The 24915-nt window shown below is 33.5% G+C and overlaps 1 long non-coding RNA gene across 1 annotated transcript in view; it reads right to left on the bottom strand.

Annotated features, from left to right (window-relative positions):
• LOC129488205 (uncharacterized) overlaps positions 1 to 23130 on the bottom strand; it is a 77967-nt gene extending 54837 nt beyond the window's left edge. Inside the window, exon 1 of the long non-coding RNA XR_008659613.2 lies at positions 23030 to 23130. This is a non-coding gene — a long non-coding RNA (uncharacterized lncRNA). The remainder of the gene's footprint in view (positions 1 to 23029) is intronic.
• Positions 23131 to 24915: the final 1785 nt, after the last annotated feature.

Genomic DNA, 24915 nt, shown 5'->3' with positions numbered 1-24915 from the left:
GAACTAGAAATACCATTTGACCCAGCCATCCCATTACTGGGTATATACCCAAAGGACTATAAATCATGCTGTTATAAAGACACATGCACACGTATGTTTACTGCGGCACTATTCACAATAGCAAAGACTTGGAACCAACCCAAATGTCCAACAATGATAGACTGGATTAAGAAAATGTGGCACATATACACCATGGAATACTATGCAGCCATAAAAAATGATGAGTTCATGTCCTTTGTAGAGACATGGATGAAACTGGAAACTATCATTCTCAGTAAACTATTGCAAGGACAAAAAACCAAACACCGCATATTCTCACTCATAGGTGGGAATTGAACAATGAGAATACATGGACACAGGAAGGGGAATATCACACTCAGGGGACTGTTGTGGGCTGGGGGGAGTGGGGAGGGACAGCATTAGGAGATATACCTAATGTTAAATGACGAGTTAATGGGTGCAGAAAACCAACATGGCACATGTATACATATGTAACAAACCTGCATATTGTGCACATGTACCCTAAATTTTAAAGTATAATAATAATAATAATAAGGTGTTCTTAACACAGTTAAATAAAAATAATAATGAAAAAACTTGCATTGGATTTACTCAGGGAAACCTAACAAAATATCTCCTTTATTTATATATTGAAGTTGAAATTAAATATAAATATATAAATAAATAAAACAAAATAAAGAATAAAAACCAGACATGGAAGCTAATTTTAATCATAGATCCACGTAGGGGTACAACACTATTTATTATTTGTTTTAGTTTCTGTTTTTGTTTTCTAAGATGTGTCATAAAGATCTACACATTCTAATTACCAATCTAAATAGAGTGATATATTCATATGACAGGTTTCTGTGTTCAGAGCAGGCAAGAATGTGGCTAACTTCCAAAATGAATTATACATCTGTATTATCTTGATGACTGTCATTATGTGGAACATATGCTTATATGATTACAAAGTTGGAAATTTGGTTTAAAAGTACCTATAATAATATGCAGCTTATTGTATTACAAAGAGGCTGATTTAAGTGGTTACTTAAAAGATACATAAACATTTTAAAAATAAATATTTTTAAAAGTATCTAATTTAGAAATTCACTGTATTTACTGAAGTAGAATCTGACATTAAAATCAATTAAATTGTACATTAACCAACGTAATTGTCTTTCAGACAAAGGTGGCTAAGGGTTTAAAGATTAAAACAATCAAACATTTTAAAATTTTTTCTGTACCCTTGTGTATGCAATTTGGCAGAATAGTCCTTTTTTTTCTCTCCAAACTGGAAAATGTTGAGATTTGCCTTTAGAGACTTATTTAAAGTTAAAATATTTGTGCTGAATAAATTATACAAAGAATGATCTGTCATTCTTTAATGTTGCAACAATGTCAACAAATTTTTTTACTACAAATTTAAGGCTATGTTATGTGAAACTGTATTAAAATTAACCCAGTAACTTTATATGAGTCATCCTCATTTCGGCATAATGTTACCAGGCCTAATTTGACCCTGCTTATATTCATTCATTCATTTATTCATTCATTCTTCCTGCACAGCAAATTTCTTTCAGAACTCCTCAAAACAGCCTATATAGGTGTCTAATCTAAATTCAAAGTTTGAATTTAATTAAATTTGAACAAAAATTTACATTAAGAAATAGCGGCAAATGTTATGCTAATCTTCATTTACAGATTTCTCCATTAAATTATATGGATTATGGGTTGTCTTCTGGTTTCCTAGGTTCCTTCCTGCATCTATGGTTGTCTTCAGGTGGGCTAAGCATTTCCGTTGTTCTTGGTTAGGTATGATATTATTTCTGGAACTGGAGCTAGTAGAAACTGAGCCGAATAGGTTCGGTTCCATATTGTCTCGCAGGCTCCAGAAAGTATATGTGTATAGATAAGCTGTTTTCCATTAAGAAACAGGAAAATTTCAGATTCCCAGATGATCAGTTGAACCCATGCATTTAGCCCTATTATTTGCTAATAGCTCATTAAAAAATACACACACACACATACATTGTTCTTTTTATATATACACATTGTTGATGGATAGATAGGTAGATAAATGGATGGAGAGAGAGAGATAGACAGATAGATAAAACAAATTCTACTGCCCTGCTGTAAGCCATATGGTGGTAAATAACTATAATCAGATAGACCTATGTTAGGATACCAGCTCTACCAACTAAGAGCCATGCCATCTGGAACAAGATGACTAATTTCTGTAGCCCAAGTTTCCCAAACTATAAATACAGTAATAAAGTACCTTCCTCGTTGGGCTGTTGAGACTTTACATAGGATATAGAAGCAAAAATAAGATAAAATACAACATGGTACCTGGTGCATACTAATGAAACTCTGTATAGGCATGGGCAAAGACTTCATGTCTAAAACACCAAAAGCAATGGCAACAAAAGCCAAAATTGACAAATGGGATCTAATTAAACTAAAGAGCTTCTGCACAGCAAAAGAAACTACCATCAGAGTGAACAGGCAACCTACAGAATGGCAGAAAATTTTTGCAATCTATCCACCTGACGAAGGGCTAATATCTAGAATCTACTTAAGAATCCACAAAGAACTTAAACAAATTTACAAGAAAAAAACAACCCCATCAAAAAGTGGGCAAAGGATATGAACAGACATTTATCAAAAGAAGACATTTATGCAGCCAACAAACATGAAAAAATGCTCATCATCACCAGTCATTAAAGAAATGCAAGCCAAAACCACAATGAGATACCATCTCATGCCAGTTAGAATGGCTATCACTAAAAAGTCAGGAAACAACAGATGCTGGAGAGGATGTGGAGAAAGAGGAACACTTTTACACTGTTGGTGGGAGTGTAAATTAGTTCAACCATTGTGGAAGACAGTGTGGTGATTCCTCAAGGATCTAGAAGTAGAAATAACATTTGACCCAGCAATCCTATTACTGGGTATATACCCAAAGGATTATAAATCATTCTACTATAAAGACACATGCACACATATGTTTATTGCAGCACAATAGCAAAGATTTGGAACCAATCCAAATGTCCATCAGTAATAAACTGGATAAAGAAAATGTGGCACATATACACAATGGAATACTATGCAGCCATAAAAAAGGATGAGTTCATGTCCCTTGCAGGGACATGGATGAAGCTAGAAACCATCATTCTCAGCAAACTGTCATGAGAACAGAAAACCAAACACTGCATGTTCTCACTCATAAGTGGGAGTTGAACAATGAGAACCATGAACATAGGGAGGGGAACATCACATGCCAGGGCCTGTCAGAGGGTGGGAGACAAGGGGAGGGATAACATTAGGAGAAATACCTAATGTAGATGACGGGTTGATGGGTGCAGCAAACCACCATGGCACGTGTATACCTATGTAACAAACCTCCATGCTCTGCACATGTACCCCAGAACTTAAAGTATATCAAAAAAGAAGTGTAGTACAGTAGATGATGATAAATACAACATAAGACAATATGGAAAATATGAGGAAAGAAGAGCTATAATTCAAAAGAGACACAAGAAGGGAAACTTTGAGAATGAACTGGGTAATTTTCAAGCTAAAACCGAGGGGAACTTCTAATCTTAGAGCAGCAGAATATGGCACAAAGATGTGCCATGAAGCAATCTTATTTATCACATAATGTTCACTTAGTAAATTGGAGAAATTTCGTTTTTCAGCTCTGAATATAGTAAAAATTCATATACATAAAGAAGAGATTCCAAGCGGAGATAGAGCAAAGGCCTCCCTTTATTTTTTAGTTTTAAATTATACTTTAAGTTTTAGGGTACATGTGCACAACGTGTAGGTTAGTTACGTATGTATACATGTGCCATGTTGGTGTGCTGCACTCATTAATTCGTCATTTATCATTAGGTATATTTCCTAATGCTATCCCACCCCCGTCCCCCCACCCCACAACAGGCCCCGGTGTGTGATGTTCCCCTTCCTGTGTCCATGTGTTCTCATTATTCAATTCCCACCTTGAGTGAGAACATGCGGTGTTTAGTTATTTTGTCCTTGTGATAGTTTGCTGAGAATGATGGTTTCCAGCTTCATCCATGTCCCTACAAAGGACATGAACTCATCATTTTTTATGGCTGCATAGCATTCCATGGTGCATATGTGCCACATTTTCTTAATCCAGTCTATCATTGTTGGACATTTGAGTTGATTCCAAGTCTTTGCTATTGTGAATAGTGCCGCAATAAACATACGTGTGCATGTGTCTTTATAGCAGCATGATTTAAAATCCTTTGGGTATATACCCAGTAATGGGATTGCTGGGTCAAATGGTATATCTAGTTCTAGATCCCCCACACCTTATACAAAAATTAATTCAAGATGGATTAAAGACTTAAATATTAGACCTGAAACCATAAAATCCCTAGAAGAAAACCTAGGCAATACCATTCAGGACATAGGCATGGGCAAGGACTTCATGTTTAAAACACCAAAAGCAATGGCAACAAAAGCCAAAATTGACAAATGGGATCTAACTAAACTAAAGAGCTTCTGCACAGCAAAAGAAACTATCATCAGAGTGAACAGGCAACCTACAGAGTGGGAGAAAATTTTTGCAATATACTCATCTGACAAAGGGCTAATATCCAGAATCTACAATGAACTCAAACAAATTTACAAGAAAAAAACAAACAACCCCATCAAAAAGTGGGCAAAGGATATGAACAGACACTTCTCAAAAGAAGACATTTTTGCAGCCAAAAGACACATGAAAAAATGCTCATCATCACTGGCCATCAGAGAAATGCAAATCAAAACCACAATGAGATACCATCTCACACCAGTTAGAACAGCGATCATTAAAAAGTCAGGAACCAAAAGGCCTCCCGTTAAAACTCAGTTGACTTAAAACATTGAATACAATTTAAAATATCCTAATTAGAATTATCAAGATGTAAAAGAAAAGAATTAATGAGAAACTGAGTTCAAGAAACCAGAACATGGTATAGAGGTAGAGAAAAAAGAATCTCAGAACCATTTATGCAAAATTATAACATCTACACACAGACACACACATACACACAGAATTGCATACTGTCTCATATTTAGAGGCATTAAATTCCAGATGGAATATTAAAAAGACATTAGGTAATTATAATTTTGCTCTTTGAATGTTTATAGTAAGAAGACCCAAAATAAATAAGTTTAAATGAAAATTATACTACATAGAAGACATTTCTAGAAATTTTTATGTGAACTAGAACTTGGATATTAAAAGAATGAGCTGGATAATCATTAATCCATTAGAAAAAATTCCTATGCTGAAATATATCTTATTCAAGATTGAAATGTAGTACTAAAGCTGAAATATACATATAGATACACAGAAGACAATTCCTCATAACATTTACATATTAAGGGATAACATTAAAATCAGAAAGCTCCAAAGTAAAATTTGATAATCAACCAATACGAGATTCAGAATAGGTTAAGATTTTTTTTAATCAGCAAATCAAATGTTAGAGAACAATAAAACAATTCACAAGGTTTTGAGAGAAAAATGAATGGATGTTCTTGAACTGTTGTATAAATTATATCAAAATATATCAAATTTTGAACATGGAAAGGTTTGGAAATAAAGGTTTAGAAATAAAATTTATCAGTTACTCTGCTGTGTAACAAGATATGCTGCCATATTTACTGGCTTAAAACAATAGACAGTTTGTTGCTCATGAATCTATGTGGATCTGCTGGGTTGTCTTCTGGTATTTCCTAGGTTCCTTCCTGCATCTATGGTTGTCTTCAGGTGGGCTAAGCATTTCTGCTGTTCTTGGTAAGGTATGATATTATTTCTGGAAATGGAGCTAGTAGAAACTGAGCTGAATATGTTCGGTTCCACATTGTTTCGCAGGCTCCAGAAAGTTAAACCAGCCTTGTTCATAAGGCAAATGGAGAGTTGCAAGTGACAGAATGGAAGCAGACAATGTCCCTTAAGGCTTATTTTTAGAACTGGCACAACTCACATGTAAAGCAATATATTACCGAACAGGTCACAAGGACAGCCCAGATGCAGTAGTTAGGCAAAAAACGACACTCTTGTAAAGTGGAGAGATGAAAGAAAGGGGTAAAGAATTGTAGCTATTTTAGTATCTACCAAATTACATTGAAATAAAAATTTAAAATACTGCAAAAAATTACATGTAGATTAATTTTTTAAAAATTGAAAAAAAATTCTTGATAGAACAAATAAGAATTTGAATGGACAAACTCATTATGTATATTGGATTTTGATGATTTGTTTATGTGTCACTGTGGCTAGGCTGTGGTATCCAGGTGTTGGTCAAATGTTATTCTAGATGCTTCTAAGAAAGTATTTTTTAGATGAGATTAATATTTAAATCAGTAGAAGTTGAGTAAAGCAGATTACCCTTCATATGGTGGGTAGGCCTTATCCAAACAATTGAAAGGCTTAATAGAAAAAGACTGATCTCCCTAGAAGAAGACAGAATTATGGCAGCAGGCTTTTTTGGACTTGAATTGAAACTCTGCCCTGGGTATCCACCCTGCTGGCTTATCCTAAAGATTTTGATCTTGCTAAGTCTCCATAATTGCATGAGCCAATTTCTATAATTTCTCTCTAATGTATGACAGATTTATTTTAAGAAAGTCCAATAATCAGTTTAAAATATATATATATATAATATTTGTATATATTATATAGATATGGGAGAGAGAGAGAAAGGGAGTGAGAGAGAGAGGTATATCCTGTTATATCTGTTTTCTGGAAAACTAATATCCAGATTTTAAAAATATTTACTTTATATATTCTGGTTATTAATCCCTTGTCAGGTGGGTAATTTGCAAATATTTTCTCCCATTCTGTGTTAAAAAAATATTTACAATTTGGTGTTGACACATTATGCAATTTTATTATTCTCATTTAAAATTAGAAATGAATTTTATTTTGTGATGTAGTTTTACAATTATTCTTTTTTCTATGAATTCTTAAGATCATGCTTTATCCATATATGTCAACCTAAGCAATACCACATATCTACTCTGATTATTATTTGTGAATTCATAACATAAACACTATTTGATAATTTTGTGTTTTTCATTTTGTGTTACATATTTTTTCTTTCATTTTTGGTTTACATCTAATAATTTTACATATTTATGACATCCATGTGATGTTTTGATATATACAAATACAATGTGTAATAATCAAATCAGAATGACTAGCATATTTATCACCTTAAATAGTTATCATTTATTTGTATTGGTAAGATTCAAAGTCCTCTCTTCTAGCTATTGAAAATAGACAATAAATTATTGTTAATTACATTAATACTACAGTACTACAGAACACTAGAATTTATTCCTCCTATCTAGCTATAATTTTATTTTCATTAAGCAAACCCTTTCTAACCTCTCCTCTCCCTAACCTTCTTAGCGTCTAAGAAGAGAATTATATTCTCTACTTCTATGAGTTCAACGCTTTTAGCTCCCACATATGAGTGAGAATCTGTGGTATTTATTTTTCTGTGTCTGACTTATTTCACTTAACATAATGCTCTCCTGGGTCACTCATGTCGCCATGAATGGCAGGATTTTATTGTTTTATGAATAAATAGTATTCCATTGTATATAATACTATTGTGGTATATATCACATTTTCTTTATACATTAATCTGTTGATGAACTTTAGGCAACGCTTCATGGCTTTTATCATTTTAGGTGAAAAGTGAACTGCTAATCTTATGGTGATTACCTTGTAAATAAATGATTGCTTTAATTTCTTTCAACGTATTCTCTATATCTAGCTGGCAACATTTCACTAGGATGTGTATGGGTGTTGATCTGCATTTTCTCCTACTTATGTTAACTGAACTTCTTGTACATGTAGATTAATTTTTTAAATCATATTTGGAAAGTTTAGCCCATTTGTTCTTCAAATATTTTTCTACTCTCCATCTCTGTCTTTTGCTCTCTCTCCTTATTTTCCCCCCCTTCCTTTCTTCTTGTACTCCAATATGTGTATCTTGCTGCCCTTAATGATATTACACATTTCTTTGAGGGTCTATTCATTTTTCTTCCTTCTTTTTTCTCTGTTTTCTTCAGGTTATATAATGTCTACCAATCTTGCCTCAAATTTATTGATTTATTTTTGTGCTTGTTAGAATATACTTTTAAGGTCTTCTAGTGAATTCTTCTTTTCAGTTATTGTAATTTTTAACCTAGAATTTCAATTAGGCCTTGTTTATTATTTCTATATCTTTATTAGTATTATTTATTTCATGATAAGTTTTTGTGCATATGTGGACATAAATGAATGTATAATTGCTTAACTGTGTTGTGAAAGAATTCACAGAAAGTGATGTACAATGGAATGTACATTTTCTTTATTCATTTTTGGATACTTCAGTTGATTCCATATCTTTGCTATTGTGAATACTGTTTCAATAAATATGGGAGTGGTATCCCTTTGATATACTGATTTATTTTTCTTTGGATAAATACCCAGTAGCAGGATTGCTGGATCTCATGGTAGTTATATTTTAGATTTTGGAAAATTCTATAATTTTCCAAAATTCCATAATGGCTCTACTCATTTACTTTCCTTTTAATAGTGTATAAAAGTTCTCCTTCCCCAAATCCTCAGGAACAACTGCTGTTTTTTGCCTTTTAAAAAAAACATTTTTTTCTGGGTACATAATAGGTGTATATATTTATGGGATATAAAGGATATTTTGATATAGGCATACAATGTGTAATAATTGTACCAAGGTAAATGGGGTATCCATCACCTCTAGAATTTATCCTTTGTATTACAAACAATCCAATATACTTTTAGTTATTTAAAAATATACAATAAGTTATTATTGACTATAGTCACCCTTTTATGCTATCAAATACTAGATCTTAGTCATTCTATTTTTTTGTTACCATTAACCATCCACACTTCCCTCCCACCCCCCACCTACCCTTCACAGCCTCTAATAACGGTTATTCTACTCTCTATCATCATGAGTTTGATCATCTTAATTTTTAACTCCACAAATAAGTGAGAACATGTGTTTTGTCTTTCTGTGCCTGACATTTTTAAGTTAACATAATGACCTCCAGTTCCACCCATGTTGTTGCAAATGACAGGATCTCATTGTTTTATGACTGAATAGGACTCCATTGCATATATGTACATCTTCTTTATCTTTTCATCTGTTGATGTGCACTTGGGTTGCTTCCAATCTTTAATATTGTACATAGTGCTGCAAAAAAAATGTGGAAGTGCAGGAATCTCTTTGATATACTAGTTTCCTTTCTTTTGGGTATACACCTAGCAATGGGATTGCTGGATAATATGGTAGTTCTATTTTTGAGGAACCTCCAAACTGTTCTTCATAGTAGTTGCACAAATATACATTTCCCCCAACAGTATATGAGGGTTGACTTTTCTCCATATCCTTCTAGCATTTCTTATTGTATGTCATTTGGATAAAAGTCATTTTAACTGGGGTGAGATGATATCTTATTGTAGTTTTGATTTGCGTTTCTCTGATGATCAGTGGTGTTGAGCATATTTTTATATATCCGTTTTCCACTTGTACGTCATCTTTTGAAACACATCTAATCAGACCTTTTGCCCATTTTTAAATTAGATTATTAGACTTTTTTTCTTACAGAGTTGTTTGAGCTCCTTATGTATCTTTGTTATTAATTCTTTGTTGGATAGATAACTGTAAATACTTACTCCCATTCTGTGGATTGTCTCTTCACTGTGTTGTTTCCTTTGCTGTGCAGAAGCTTTCTAACTTGATGTGACTCCATGTGCCCATTTTTGCTTTGGTTTCCTGTGCTTGCAGGTATTACTCAAGAAATTTTTTGCCCAGACCAATGTCCTTGAGAATTTTCTCTATGTTTTCTTGTAGTATTTTAACAGTTTGAGGTCTTAGAATTAAGACTTTAATTCATTTTGATTTGATTTTTGTATATGGTGAGAGAGAGTGGTCTAGTTTCATTTTTCTGCATGTGGATATCCAGTTTTTCCAGCAACATTTATTGAAGAGACTCTCCTTTCCTCAGTGTATGTTTTTGACATCTTTGTCCAAAATGAGTTCCTGTAGACACCTGTAGAAGTATGAATTCGTCTCTGGATTCTCTATTCTGTTCCAGTAGTCTATATGTCTATTTTTATGCCAGTACCATGCTGTTTTGTTTGCTGTAGCTCTGTAATAGAATTTGAAGCCAGATAATGTGATTTATCTAGTTTTTGTTGTTGTTGTTTTTCTTGCTCAGAATATATTTAGTTACCATGGGTCTTTTGTGGTTCCATATAAATGTTACGATTTTTCTTTTCTATTTCTGTGAAGAATTTCATGATAGGGATTGAAATGCATCTTTAGGTTCCTTTGGGTAAAATGCAAATTTTAACAATATTAAATCTTTCAAACCATGAAAATGAATTATATTTCTATTTTTGTATGTCCTCTTTAATTTCTTTCATGAACATCTTAAATAGTTTTTATTGTCAAGATCTTTCACTTCCTTGGTTAAGTTCATTTCTAGGTAGTTAATTTTATTTGTGGCTATCATAAAATGGGATTACTTTTTTGATTTCTTTTTCAGATGGTTCAATGTTGGCATATAGAAATGCTACTGATGTTTGTATGTTGATTTTGTATCCTGCAACTTTCCTGAACTTATTTATCAGTTCTAACAGTTGTTTTGGTGGAGTCTTTAGTTTTTTCTTAATATAATATTATCTGCGAACAAGGATAATTTGACTTCTTACTTTTCAATTTGGATGCCCTTTATTTCTTTTGCCTGATTGCTTTTGCTAACACTTCCAGTACTATGTTAAATAAGAATGGCAAAAGTGGGCATCCTGTTGTGTTCCAGATCTTTAAGTTTTCCTACATTCACTATAATACTAGCTATGGGTCTATCATGTATGACTTTTATTATGTTGAGGCATATTGTTTCTATCCTTAGTTTCTTTGAGGGATTTTATCATGAAGGGATGTTGAATTTTAGCAATTGCTTTTTCAGCATCAATTGAAATGATCATATGTTTTTTGTCCTTCATTCTATTGATATGATATATTACATTGATTGATTTGCATATGTTGAACCATCCCTGCATCATCCCTGGGATAAATTCCAATTGGTCATGATGAATAATATTTTTAATGTGTTGTTGAATTCTGTTTGCTAATACTTTGTTGGGAATTTTTGCACAAATATTTATCAGATATTGTCTTGTAGCTTCCTTTTTTGGACGGGTCTTTGTCTGGTTTTGCTATCAGCGTAACCACTGGCCTTGTAGAATGCGTTTGGAAGTACTCCCTCTTCTTCTATTTTTCAGAACACTTTTAGTAGTATTGGCATTAGTTTTTATTTAAATGTGGTAGAATTAAGCAGCAAAGCCCTCAGGCCCTGATCTTTTATTTGCAAGGAGGCGTTTTATTATGCCTTCAATCCCATTACTTGTTGGTCTGTTCAAGTTTTGGATTCCTTCTGGTTTAATCTTGGTAGGTTGTATGTGTCTCGAAATTTGTCTGTTTCTTCTAAGTTTGCCAATTTATTGACATACATTTGCTCAGACTAGCCTTTAATGATCCTTTGAATTTCTGTGCCGTTGGTTGTGATGTCTCCTTTTTCATCTCTGATTTTATTGTTTTGGGTCTTCTTTCTTTTATTCTAGTCTTCCTCTGTCTTAATCTTTAAGGCCAGTAACTCTTAGATTTGCCCATTTGAGGCTATTTTCTAGATCTTGTAGGCATGCTTTATTCTTTTTTCTTCTTTATTCTTTTGTCTCTTCTGAATGTGTATTTTCGAATAGCCTATTTTCAGGCTCACTAATTATTTGTTCTGCTTTATCAATTCTGACATTAAGAGACTTGGATGCATTATTCATTATGCCACTTGTGGTTTTCAACTCCAGAATTTCTGCTTGATTCTTTTTAATTTCTATTTTCCTTGGTAAATTTATCTCATAGAAATATGAATTCTTTCTCTATGTCACCTTCAATTTCTTTGAGTTTCCTCAAAACAGCTATTTTGAATTATCTATCTAAAGGTCACATGTCTCTGTTTCTTCAGAGTTGGTCACTGGTACCTTATTTAGATCATTTGGTGAGCTCATGTTTTTCTGGATGGTCTTGATGCTTCTGGATATTCATTGGTGTCTGGGCACTGAAGAGTTATGTACGTATTGTAATAGTTGCAGACTGAGCTTGTTTTTAATCATCTTTCATGGAGAAGTTTTCCATGTTTTCTAAGGGACTTAGGTGCTGTAATCTAAGTTTTTGGTCATTCCAGCCTTATGTGCATTATGGGAAATCCTAAGCCCAATTACAATGTCACTCTAGCAGACTCATAGAGATACCACTTCAGTGGTCTTGAATCAGATCCCAAAGAATGATCTGGATTATTAGGCAGAGACTTTTGTTTTCGTTCCTTACTTTTTGCCAAACAAATGGAATTTTTCTCTTTCTCTCTGTGCTGAGCTCCTGGAACTAGGTGGAGTCCACAAGCACCCCTGTGGCCACCACCACCACCTGAGCTGTGCTGGGTCAGACCAAGGCCCTAGGGATCTACAATCAGCAGATAGTAAACCTAGCCAGTTTTGATTCCTTCCCTTCAGGGTGGCGAGTTTCCTCAGGCCCCAGGTGGCTCCAGGTATGTTGTTCCTGGAGTCAGAAAACTTAGTAATCCACTTGGTGCTCTATTCTACTGTGGCTGAGCTGGCACTGAAATCACAAGCAAAGTCTATTCTAATTTTCCTTTCCTTTCCCCAGGCGGAGGAGTTTCTCCCCATTTGCTCCACTACCATAGGCTCATAGGGTGTACTGCCAGAGTACTGCTGATGTTCACTGAAGACCCAAGGGCTCTTCAGTCAGCTTGTGGTGAATGCTTCCAGGCTCACTCTTCAGGGTAGTGGTCTCCCCTGTGGCCCAGAGTAGGTCCAGAAATCCTATCCAAAATCCGAGGCCTGGAATTGGGTACCCCTAGTACCTACTTGTTGTTCTTCCACACTGTGGCCAAGCTGGTACCTAAGCTGCAAGACAAGGTCCCGTTTACTTTTCTGTCTGCTTTTCTCAAGGAGGAGTCTCACCTCATAGCCTCCACAGGTGTGCTGGGTCACACCTGAAGCCACCACATCCAAAAGTCTCACCCAAGGCACATACCATGTAATAATTGATTACTACTGCTGATTATTCAGGGCCCAAGGGCTCTTTAGTAAGCAGGTGTTCCTGTCAGTACTGGGTCCTTCCCTTCTAGCTAGCAGGTTCCTTTTTGGCCCTGGGTGTGTCTAGAATGTCATCTGGGAGCTAGAGCCTGGAATGGGGGCCTCATGACCCTGTCTGGTGCCCTATTCTACTGTGGTTGAGCTGATATTCAAGTTGCAAGACAAAGTCATTTTTACTCTTCCCTATCCTCTTCTCAATCAGAAGGAAAGAGTCTCATTTGGACTTGTGAGCTACGCTGCCTGAGGTTAGGTGAGGAGTGGTACAAACACTCCCCTGGCCACCCTGACTGGTGTCTCACCAGGTTGTATGCTCCCCAAGTCCACTGGCTTTGAGCTCGGCACAGCACCACTACATGCCTAGGAATTGCCTTCCTTGTGGCCTAGACTGCCTTTCAAGTTTATTTAGAACCTCAGAGCACTTAAGCCCAAGTTCCAACCACAGGGATGGGTGATTCCCTTATGACTTGGACAAAATCCACAGAGCAAACTGTATTGGTTTTCTGTGGCTGGTGTAAAAATGGCTGGAAATGAAGCAGCTTAAAACAATATAAATATATATATACAATATATATACAATATATATACTATATATATAAATATATTATCATAGAGTTTTGTAGGTTAGTAATGTAATACGAGCCTTACTGGATTAAAATCAAGGCACCAGCTGGCTACAATCTCTTCTGGAGGCTCTAGAGGAAAATCTTTTCCCATTTTTTAAACAAAAAAACTTCTACAGACTGCTTGCAATCAAGAGGAGTAAATAATTGTTCATCCTCAAAGTCAGCAACGCTGCACATGTCCGGCCATTATTCCACAGTCACCTTTTCTGACCATACCAGGAAAGATCTTCCATTTTAAAGTCCTGTGTAATTAGATTGTTCCCAGTGGACAATCTGGTATAATCTCTTCATTTCAAGGTCCCTAGTATAATCATTTATGCAAAGTCTTTTTTCATATAAAGTAACATGTTCAGGAATTAGGATAAGAAAATCTTGAAGTGGAGGCATAATTCTGCTTATTAAGCAAAAATTATTGTATGCCTGATTTTTATGTCAGTGTCTAATCATTGAGGAACAGGTATAAAATAAAGAACTGAAATTAGAGTCAACATATAAGTTTATGTATCTTGTAGAAGATCAGCCTTATGGAGAAAGTAATGATAAATTGGATGGGGTAATAGAGCTCTGAGGAACTGTCAAAAGAATGCCAGTATGAAAATTTTAGAAAGCTAAAGAATAGAAATTAACATATATTGGATGCTTTTTTTTTCTAAAGACTCTGTTAAACATTTTCTTAGGTTATATCTTTTTATCTTTTGAAGAATTCAATCAGTCTACAGTGGTGGGATGAAGAAATATGATGTACTGAATGATATTTAGGAGAAAATATCAACAGGAATTGCTATAAGTATTTTTATAACACTAGGGAAGGGAAGCCATTGAAGAATGGAGTGGGGACTTCCAAAGCTAGAGAGCCTTAAAATTTTAAATGTCTATTAGGTATAGCAATATAGAAGTTTTTCTTCTGTTAACCAGCATTCTACTCTCTACTTTTATGAGGTCAACTTTTTTAGATTCTGAACATGAGTGAAATCATGTGGTATTTGTTTTTCTGTGCCTGGCTTATTACATATAACATAAAGTTTTACAAGTTCATTCATGTTTTCACAAATGACAGGGCTTGGATGGTTAGGGAAAGGAAGAGAATGTGAAGATATTGGTCAAAGGATATGTAATTACAGTTAGATGGGAGAAATAAGGTCAAAAGATTTATTGTACAGCATGATGACTATAGTTAATGACCATACACTGCATTCTTGAAAAATGCAAAGATAGTAGATAAGGGTTCTTATTACATGAATAATAACTATGTGAAGTACTACATTTGTTACCTAGTTTTAATTATTCCACAATGTATATAACCTTCAAAATATCATGTTGTACACAATAAATACACACACAATTTTATCTATCAACTTAAGCAAATAAATAAGTTTTCTTATAATTAGTAAGGGGAACCTTATTTATTAGATATGAAAACTAGATTATAATATTCTAAGAACTTAATGGAGGTGAGAAAGAAGCAATAATAACTATAAACAATTTGTTTCCAAAAGTATGGGTAATACAGTAATGCAAAGTAAACAAAGAAAAAGTTAAAATGAAATTCATACCTCCTAGAGATATCTTCATTCCCATGTTCATTGCAGCATTATTTCAATAGCCAACATGTGGAAACAATCTAAGTGTCCACTGATGGATGAATTAATAAAGAAATTGTGGCATACATTCACAATATAATACTCTTCAGACCTATAATTAAAAAGACACTACCATTTGTGACAACATGAATGAAACTAGAGGACATTATGCTAAGTGGAATAAGCCAGACTCAGTAAAAATATTGTATGGCCTCATTTATATGTGCAATCTTAAAAAAAAAACAAGTCAAATAAAGAGAACCAGACTAGAACAGTGGTTACCAGGGACAGGGAAGGAGAAGAAAATGGAGAGATGTGAATCACAGGGCAGACATTTGTAGTGAGGTACGATGAATAACTCTGGAAATCTGAAGAACTTCAGGACTTTAGTTAATAATATTGTATTTTATACTGAGCACTTGCTGAGAGTAAATTTTTGGTGCTTTTACCACACACACAAAAGAGTATCTAGGGAAGGTGATGAATATGTTAATTTATTTTACTATAGTAAATATTTCACCATATGTATATTAGAATATGTTGTACATCTTAAAATATGCAATAAAAAATTTCAAAAAATCAAGCAACTGACTATATTATTAGTAGAAGGAGTTAGTAAATTGATAAGGGTTCAATAGAGCAGATTTATAAAAAATTTCCAAATAGAAATGAGTGGTGAGAACCTAGACATAAGTTGGTAGATGTATTAGGGTTCTCTAGAAGGACAGAACTAATGGGGTATACATGTATGTGTACACGTATATGTATACACATGTGTACAATATATACACATTATGTGTGTGTGTGTATACACACACATAATATATATACACCATATATATATATATTTATTTATGTTTATTAAGTATTAACTCACACTATCACAAGGTCCCACAATAGGCCATCTGCGGGCTGAGGAGCAAGGAGAGCCAGTCTGAGTTCCAAAACTGAAGAACTTGGAGTCTGGTGTTCAAGGGCAGGAGGCATCCAGCATGGGAGACAGATGAAGGTTGGGAGGCTAGGCTAGTTTCTCTTTTCACATGTTTCTGCCTGCTTATATCCTAGCCTCTCTGGAAGCTGATTAGATTTTGCCCACTCAGATTAAGGGTGGGTCTGCCTTTCCCAGCCCACTTACTCAAATGTTGATGTCCTTTGGCAACACCTCACAGACACACCCAGGATCATTACTTAGTGTCTTTCAATCCAACCAAGTTGACACTCAGTATTAACCACCACACTAGGAAACCCTAACAGCTAAGATTATATGAAACTCATTCAATTAATAGATTGAGGAAAAAACAACGTATTTTGATATAAGGATAAATATTGGTATTATATCAATAGATTAACTTAAATAAGTTATTAAACTTTATAATATTTTAAAATTTACATTGACCAAACAAATCAAGATAAACAATATAGTGATAAAATATATAAAGTATACAAATTATTTTTTAGGGTCCAGAAAATAATGTCACTCAAAATTTCAAAATTACAAAGGGACAGAATTTATCTGAATGATTATAGAAGACTGTGGAATAGAAAATCAAAACATCACGTAGGATAAGCATTTAAACGACACAGTCATCCACTCATACATTGTAAAACTGTACACACTTCAAAAAATAGTAAGCATTTAACATCGTGGGTTCAGAAATAGAACTGTGATCACAGTGCTAGCTGTAGTTTATTGTTCGCAAGTGCTAGAAAATGAGCTAAATATTTTGATTCACAATCTGATTTAATTTTTATGAACACCCTTTGAATCAATGACTTTCACAAACTCTATTTTGTGGGTGAAGATATTCAGTCATTTAGAGTCCAAACAAGTCAAACAAAATCAGTAAATACGAAGTTATTGAGCTAGTATTAAATTCAAGTCTGTGAAATTCTGGAGTAAAGTTGTTTAACTACATTATGCTGCCTCCTAATGAAGAACATTCCCCCACCAAAAAAAAAAAAAAAAAAAGAAAAGAAAAAACAACACAACAGATACACAAATACACACACACACACACACGCACTTTAATAGAAAAGCTATGACATGAAAATATCGTAACTCAAAGGGGCATAAGTATTAAATTTTATAAAATAATGTTACATCAGGCCAGAAAATAGCTTGGGATTCAAACAATACCTCTGAATTTTCACCCTTAGAATGTAATGAGTTTATGGCTAATATCCTTGAAACAGCCCAAGTAATTTAAAAACAAATAGGATTTGTTATCTAGATCTATCTATATATCTGTTAAGTAATGTTTAAAAATCCACTTGAGAAAACAGTCTTTTTTCATCAAATTAATATTATTGTCAATCCAGGATTCCAAGGTGAACTTTTGGTGTAATAAATATAAATCTAAAAAGTACCTTAATTTATCACAAATTCAGTTGCATTTTTGTAAGCTATGAATATTATATCATGTGTCTCAACAAGTTACTTTCTTATTTGAAACTATAAAAAAGTTATCCATCTTAACAGTATGGGTAAAGTCTTTCTATTGTAAGCATTTGTCAGATTTAATATTTGCTATAGTTTCTGAAATATAGAGCTATATTAGGAGAAAAAGGACACTTAGATATAGTTAATCAGTTTTTGCTAACACCATCAAAATAAGGTCAATAAACATGACTTTTTGTGGGAAGTTGTTTTGGATTTGACACTTTGATGCATAATTATTTTGGCTAACATTTCTTAGAGAATTCAGATACTGGATGACCATAATTTTAAACCACTGATTATACAGTATATGTTTTGCTACATGATTGATTCTCAGAGTTGTTACTTGCCACTAAGTTAGATCAAAGAATCTAGAAGATTTAATTTTTTTCCCATTGGCTCTTAATTCCAAAATAATTTGTTGTTTCTTGCCAAAAAGTTTACCTAAAACATTTTTGCTCATAGGAAACATATGATAAAATATTATATTTACTTTTTGCTTCCCTTATGCTTATTTGTGTTGTATAGAGCATTGATATATTTTCATGAAAGGGCCTCAGGATGGAAACTGGTCAATGAAACATGAGGTTGAAGACAATGGATTAAATAGTGGAAGTCTATTGCATTTTTTAAAAAGCAGGACCTAAATGATATGGTTTATTTTGGTATCATGTTCACTTGTCTGCTGGCATTATTTAACATTGGTCATGCAAAGAATGACTCAAGAACACTTAATAGAAATTAATAAACTTTACTTTTGTGGAATGAAAAAAGTATCTAAAGGAGGAAAATGAACACTGAAAAAGAACCTATAAATCCTGAAAATGTATCTTAAGTGATACATTGCATTTACAAAGTTATTTACAATACTTAGCACAATGAGTGGGCGATATATGCTAAGGGAAAAAGATTAATAATATATGGTCTTAATTGTCAAAAAATACATTGTGTGATTTTACTTTTGAATTTGTAGTTTCTAACCTGGCACTCACTTTACTTCACGTTCACTTTACTTTTTGCACAAATTGGAGGGTTGAGTTTGTCCTAGCAGCAAGACACCCCAGTTTAAATTTCAACAGTCCCTAGACTAACTGGGTTTCTTTTGAGAGATAAAAGCGTATTGAAGAGTTCAACAAGATAGTGTGAACTCAAATTTTTTTCAACAATATGCTAACCTTAAAGAGAACATTAAAATAGCAAAACTGAAGGTATTCAAACTTGTGTTAAAAGACATCTTAAGCTAGTGAGAAAAAAAAAAACTTCTTACCATTTTGAAAGAAGTTTTTATGTATTATTGTTTTACCAATTAGCCTGTATATTTTAACATATTTATGGGACTATAATAATTATACTAGCTAATATTATGAGTGTCCAATATCTTATAGACTTTGCAATTTGTATTGTATTCAATATACTATTTACTTGTTACAACAATCTATATATCAGATACTTTTGTCAAACTCTCCGTTTTACAAATGACAAAGTTAAGATTTAGAGAGCCTAGTGTAAAACAATAAATGGTAGAAAAGATAAGTCATTTACACATGCACATACACACACAGGTAGATGGATAGACGTACGTGTATGTGTATTATATCTATACATAAAATTAGCTATATATACACACATACATATACATATATCATTTGGCTTTTCAATATGTTAATATTGTATTGAAATTCATTATAAGTTTATCAAGATAATATTATCCTTTATTTTAAAACTAAAGAAAATGAGAGTCAAAATATTAAATAACTTGTTGAATGGCACACAGTATTAAGTTAGTAGGGTTAGAATCCAAGCTTATTCTCTTTCCAAATTGTCCCACTGCCTCTTTATCTAGGTCACATTTTTCTCTGTACTTCTTTAGTTCCTTCTGTCCTTGGTTTTCTCTAGGAATTTGCTATACAGAGATGGGTGTGACAGCATGTTTTAATCCTGCCATAACCATATATCTTGCTAGTGTGTATTAGAAAGGATTATGCTAAAATTTCTGTGGCTTAGGAAACAAAAGACAAGTGCTAACTTCCACTACATGTCCTATATGTCTAAACAACGTTATGTATGTTTGGGAGACAAAGACTTACGGGAATAACAAATTCTGTAGCTGCATCATTAGGACATCAGGTCTCCTTAGTTGCTATGCTGGGAGCAAAAGCATAGGGATTCATCAATGACATTTTCCACATTCCAGAAGTAATAGATATCATGTGCCTCATATTTCATTGGTCAGACTGGTTTTCTGAACCAATCTCATATAGAAGTGGGCTAAAAAGTATTGTCTTCCTTGTGCAGAAAGGGAATGAGAACTGGGTATTGGTGAACACTAGTTATGTCTACCAGATCATCCTCAAAAAATGTCTTGGTCCTGACATGGGAATTAACAGCAGACAACCTCAGCAAGGTCAGAAAAGGAAGACTTTGCATAGAAGATACAAGATGCATAAGGTTTTTGATTGATGAGATGAGAGGTAAAATAAAAAGTAATATAAACTGTACACAGCATAAGATTGCCTCCCCAAAGGCAGAAAACAATCTCTCAACCCTATGCTGCAGCGTGAATGAAAAATAATGATACAATTTACCACTTCTATGGATAAACAAAGAGACCTAGAAGATTGAAAGGCTCTTAAAAATAACCATTTGGTGGTATAACATTTTATATTGGCTCATGGCTTTTATAATTGTTTCTCACTGTGCCTGAGAAAATCAGAGGAGTACATGCAAAGAAATACAAAAGCAGCAGCCAGAGTCAGCAGTGACAGACTCCCCACTGAGTGCCATAAGCTCCATTATCTTCTGTCATAGCAGCTCCTCAATCAAAGGGAAATAGTGCACTGGAAGCAGGAGACGAGGAAAAATAAAACATATGCAAATTGGCTAAATTATAGAACAAACTACTACTGAAGACACAGTTAAAGAATAATAGAAAAGAGCAGGTATTTTCTTACAATTTATTTTTTAAATTCTAGCAAAAATTACATCAATTTACTCTTTTACATGAGATAGTATGCGTTCTCTGAATAATCAAAGAGATGGCTTTTTTTTTTTTCATTTGTAACAGGTATTTCAGAGTGTTCCTGCCAGTATTATAAACAGAAGTTTATAATATCAATCTGTTCTATTCTTGAGCCTTGCATTCACTGTACAATGCATGCAAAGTCACAGTTCTTTCATAAATATTTCATATAAGGTTTGTTGATGTATATTTTAACTTTAGAGTATATATTGATACATGATATAACAGATGTGTTTCAACAAGAAAGACATTAAGAGCACGTGCTTTGCTAATCCTTTCATAGTGCCTTTTATCTGAAAATTAGCTTATTTTGTCGGCTGGGTATATGCTTATTTCATAACTATGGTTGTAAACACCAGTTTTGTATTTTCCAAATATGCCAATGAACAATGAAGTATAAGTTAAATATTCTTATTTCTGTTCTTATATGGCACAGAAACATATCTTATTTTTAATGTACTTTTAAAACAAACCTTGTCTGCTTTTTGAATCATAAAGATAATTGAGAATTTTCATTTTTCCATCTGATTTCTAAATTTTGCTAGTATTTTTTGAGTTGCATAATCTGCACACTAAATCCAGGTGCTCTGCATTAATCTAAATGGCCCAATTCTCTACAATAAAATAAATGAGAAGCCTGAGTATATATATATTAATTATATATCATTCCTATCTACAGTCATCTACATATTCATGAAAATGATGCCCTTATGATTTATTTCCTTTCTTAGTGTCTATAATTGTCCCAAGTTCTAGTACAAATTAATTATTTTAATTTCTGTTTTGTCATTGCAGCATTTTATTCCTATTGTGCCAATATAAAAAGGAAAGAATCTTCTGTGCCCTGAGTCCAAATGAAAATCTCAAGCAACAAAAAAGTGAAGTGATTGGGAAAATAACACCATTTTGAACTGATCCCAACAGCATTTCAGTTTCATTAGTGTTCTATTAATTTAATACTGTAACCAGATTTTAAGTTCTGACAAAGTTCTGTATTGCAGATCTCAGTATTAGGTTAATGTATGAATTGTACTGCATTACACATAAAAATGATCTAAATGTGAATGTATAAGAATAGCCTGACAATTTGAAAATATTTGTAATATTTTCAGAAAATATCCTAGATAGGCTATTACTGAATTATTTGATTTTTACAAATTACTTTGAATTATGGAAACAAATGGTAGTTTTCTCAAGCCTTAACACCACTGAGGATATTTAGGTATCTCTGTTTAACAAACAGAAAATGGTTTGTAATTCACCCCAATGATTGATATGAATTAGATTTTATAAGGTTTTCAGGCATCATAAAGAATTATATAATTAAAGGCCGGGCGCGGTGGCTCACGCTTGTAATCCCAGCACTTTGGGAGGCCGAGGCGGGCGGATCACGAGGTCAGGAGATCGAGACCACGGTGAAACCCCGTCTCTACTAAAAATACAAAAAATTAGCCAGGCGTGGTGGCGGGCACCTGTAGTCCCAGCTACTCGGAGAGGCTGAGGCAGGAGAATGGCGTGAACCCGGGAGGCGGAGCTTGCAGTGAGCCGAGATTGTGCCACTGCACTCCAGCCTGGGTGACAGAGCGAGACTCCGTCTCAAAAAAAAAAAAAAAAAAAAAAAAAAAAAAAAAAAAAGAATTATATAATTAAATATGCTAGAAAATTTTCTTTACTCAAGTTTTAAGTAGGTTTTACATAGTGTAAACATGGTCATAAAGAATGACAGTGTTATTGGTACATGCTTAATCCTCATTATCCCTCACTATATCCCTCATTATAAAGTATGTACTGTGATTATTCCTATTTTCTAGATGATGAAATGGAGGAACTGAGAGGTTAAGTGACTTGCTTAAGGTTATTCAGCCCAGTAGTTCACAGACATGATTTAATCTTTAGTCTGGCTCCAGAGTCTGTACCTCTAATCGATATTATGAAGTGTCAGTTTTTTATTTACACCCTTTTAATTCTGGTATATTTTGATTTGGTTTCTTGCATCTATGGGACTTTTGGATAATGATAACTTATGTTTCTATATTTACAAAAAATAAACAAACATAAAACATTACAAGTCATTGATTTCTATTTTGACTGGGATATATAATCTGTTACAAAGCAGAATATTAATTCGCTTACCTGCCCTCAAAGGAAGATTTCTTCTGTCTCTGAAATTTTTATGTTGCATCTAAGACTGTTTTTCTCTTGATAACACTAGGATGAGAAAGATGAAAATAGACTATAGCCAGAAGGTGTTACTGCTGTCTCTGAGACTATCCTTTTGCAACTTGAGTTTTTCTTTCTGTCTGTTAATTTGTAATTCAATCTCTCCCATTTCATCTTGGCCCTTCCTAATCTTCACAGAGTTCATTTACTTACTCACGTCATTAGCTAACCACTGCAGTCATGTAAGTTTTTATAAACTTAGATAAGTTTGGGCACATTCGGGGTGGCATGGCCGTAGACAGTTTTTACAAATTTAAAAGGTACAGAGTACTTCTTATGAAAGCTAAACACCTCTCTTTCTTCTGAATTTATTAAAAAGTATAATAGCATGAAAAATAGTTATACATTAATGTCTTAACATAACCATATCTATATTTTCTTCCAGTTATTATGCTAATAGCAGCTTCATCAAAGATTTTTATTATTGTTTTACTGGAGGAGAAAGACTTTCAACACTTACTGCATATGCCTGTGCATACCCACACACAAACACACAATGTATACCTATTGTTAAGAGATTCAAAATAGATATAGTTAAAATCAACAATATTGCTTAGAAAAAATATCTGACATGTAGTGATCTATAATTAAATAATGTCATTTTGAATATCTTTTTCTATTATTACTGTTTTTATTGATCTTAATGATTCTGTTGACACGGTAAAGCCTATCTGAATGATTTAAACAATTATTGAAGGTAATACTAGGGGGAAACAACTAGGTGATTTGGATAATTCACCTTTTCATCGCTAATGTTATAAACCTCATTTCATAAAATAACTACCAGTGTGAGCCACTACGAAGTATAGCATTCTTCTCTCTTGACTTACAAAACCTCCACACCTTATTTGAAACTGCAATTCTAGACCTCCCAAATGAAATATGATTGGCCTACTGCAACACATTTCATGAAGAGGAACTCAAGTTACAAATTTGTCCAGGCATTTTTTGTTTTGTTTTTTTTTTACTGGGAAGAAACTAGTTTTATTAGATTTTCTATCCTGCTTTCCTCCCCTCTATTTCTTTCTGTGATACAAACGTAAACTTGGGAAAAGTTGTTATAACTTAATTAGCAGACTCCTCTGTATCTTTCAGTATATGTAAAGACTGTAAATTTTCTTCTTTGGTAAAGTTTATTCAGTTTTGATTAGAACCACAATTAAGAAGTAAGCTAATGGTGGAAATGCAAATGTTGATTAACTTGTTTTGAAAACATTTCATTATAGTTGGACATGATAAATTTTAATGCATGATTAAAAATCATAAGCCTCAACCAAGAACATATTTTTAAATAAGTGAAGACATATGTACCAAAAAAAAAAGAAAAAAACTTTTGAGACCAAACTGTTCTTTAATGAACTGCTACTCTTCAAGTGCACAAGGCTATATCTTTGATTATCTAAATTCTACATATTCTTTATTTTCTTCATATTGGAATTTCTCTTTCTCTTTTTTGGGAAATGTACTTTTCATCTCTATTTTTAAAGTCACACCTTGTTCAATTTCACATATAACTGAACACTGAAATCTCTTTTTAATTAGCTGCTTAGCTGCATCTTTACCCTGCATTCCCTACTTGGCTCAATTTACCAATTTACCAGATTATTCTTCCTGACATACTCATGTGAGAGTCTGTTAACTGGTCTGATAAAGACACCCTTCTTCCCTTCTCAAAGTCTCAACAAATTAAAAAATAAGACATAAACATAAAGCAAATTGGATGACAAAATATCAATATACCAATAAAGACAATGTTGAAGAATCTAATTAAATATGACTGATACCCAAACCAAGAATTT

The sequence above is a fragment of the Symphalangus syndactylus genome, chromosome 8, assembly GCF_028878055.3.
Source record: "Symphalangus syndactylus isolate Jambi chromosome 8, NHGRI_mSymSyn1-v2.1_pri, whole genome shotgun sequence".
In the NCBI taxonomy this organism is placed as follows: domain Eukaryota; kingdom Metazoa; phylum Chordata; class Mammalia; order Primates; family Hylobatidae; genus Symphalangus; species Symphalangus syndactylus.
This window is presented reverse-complemented; position numbering and strand designations above follow the sequence as displayed.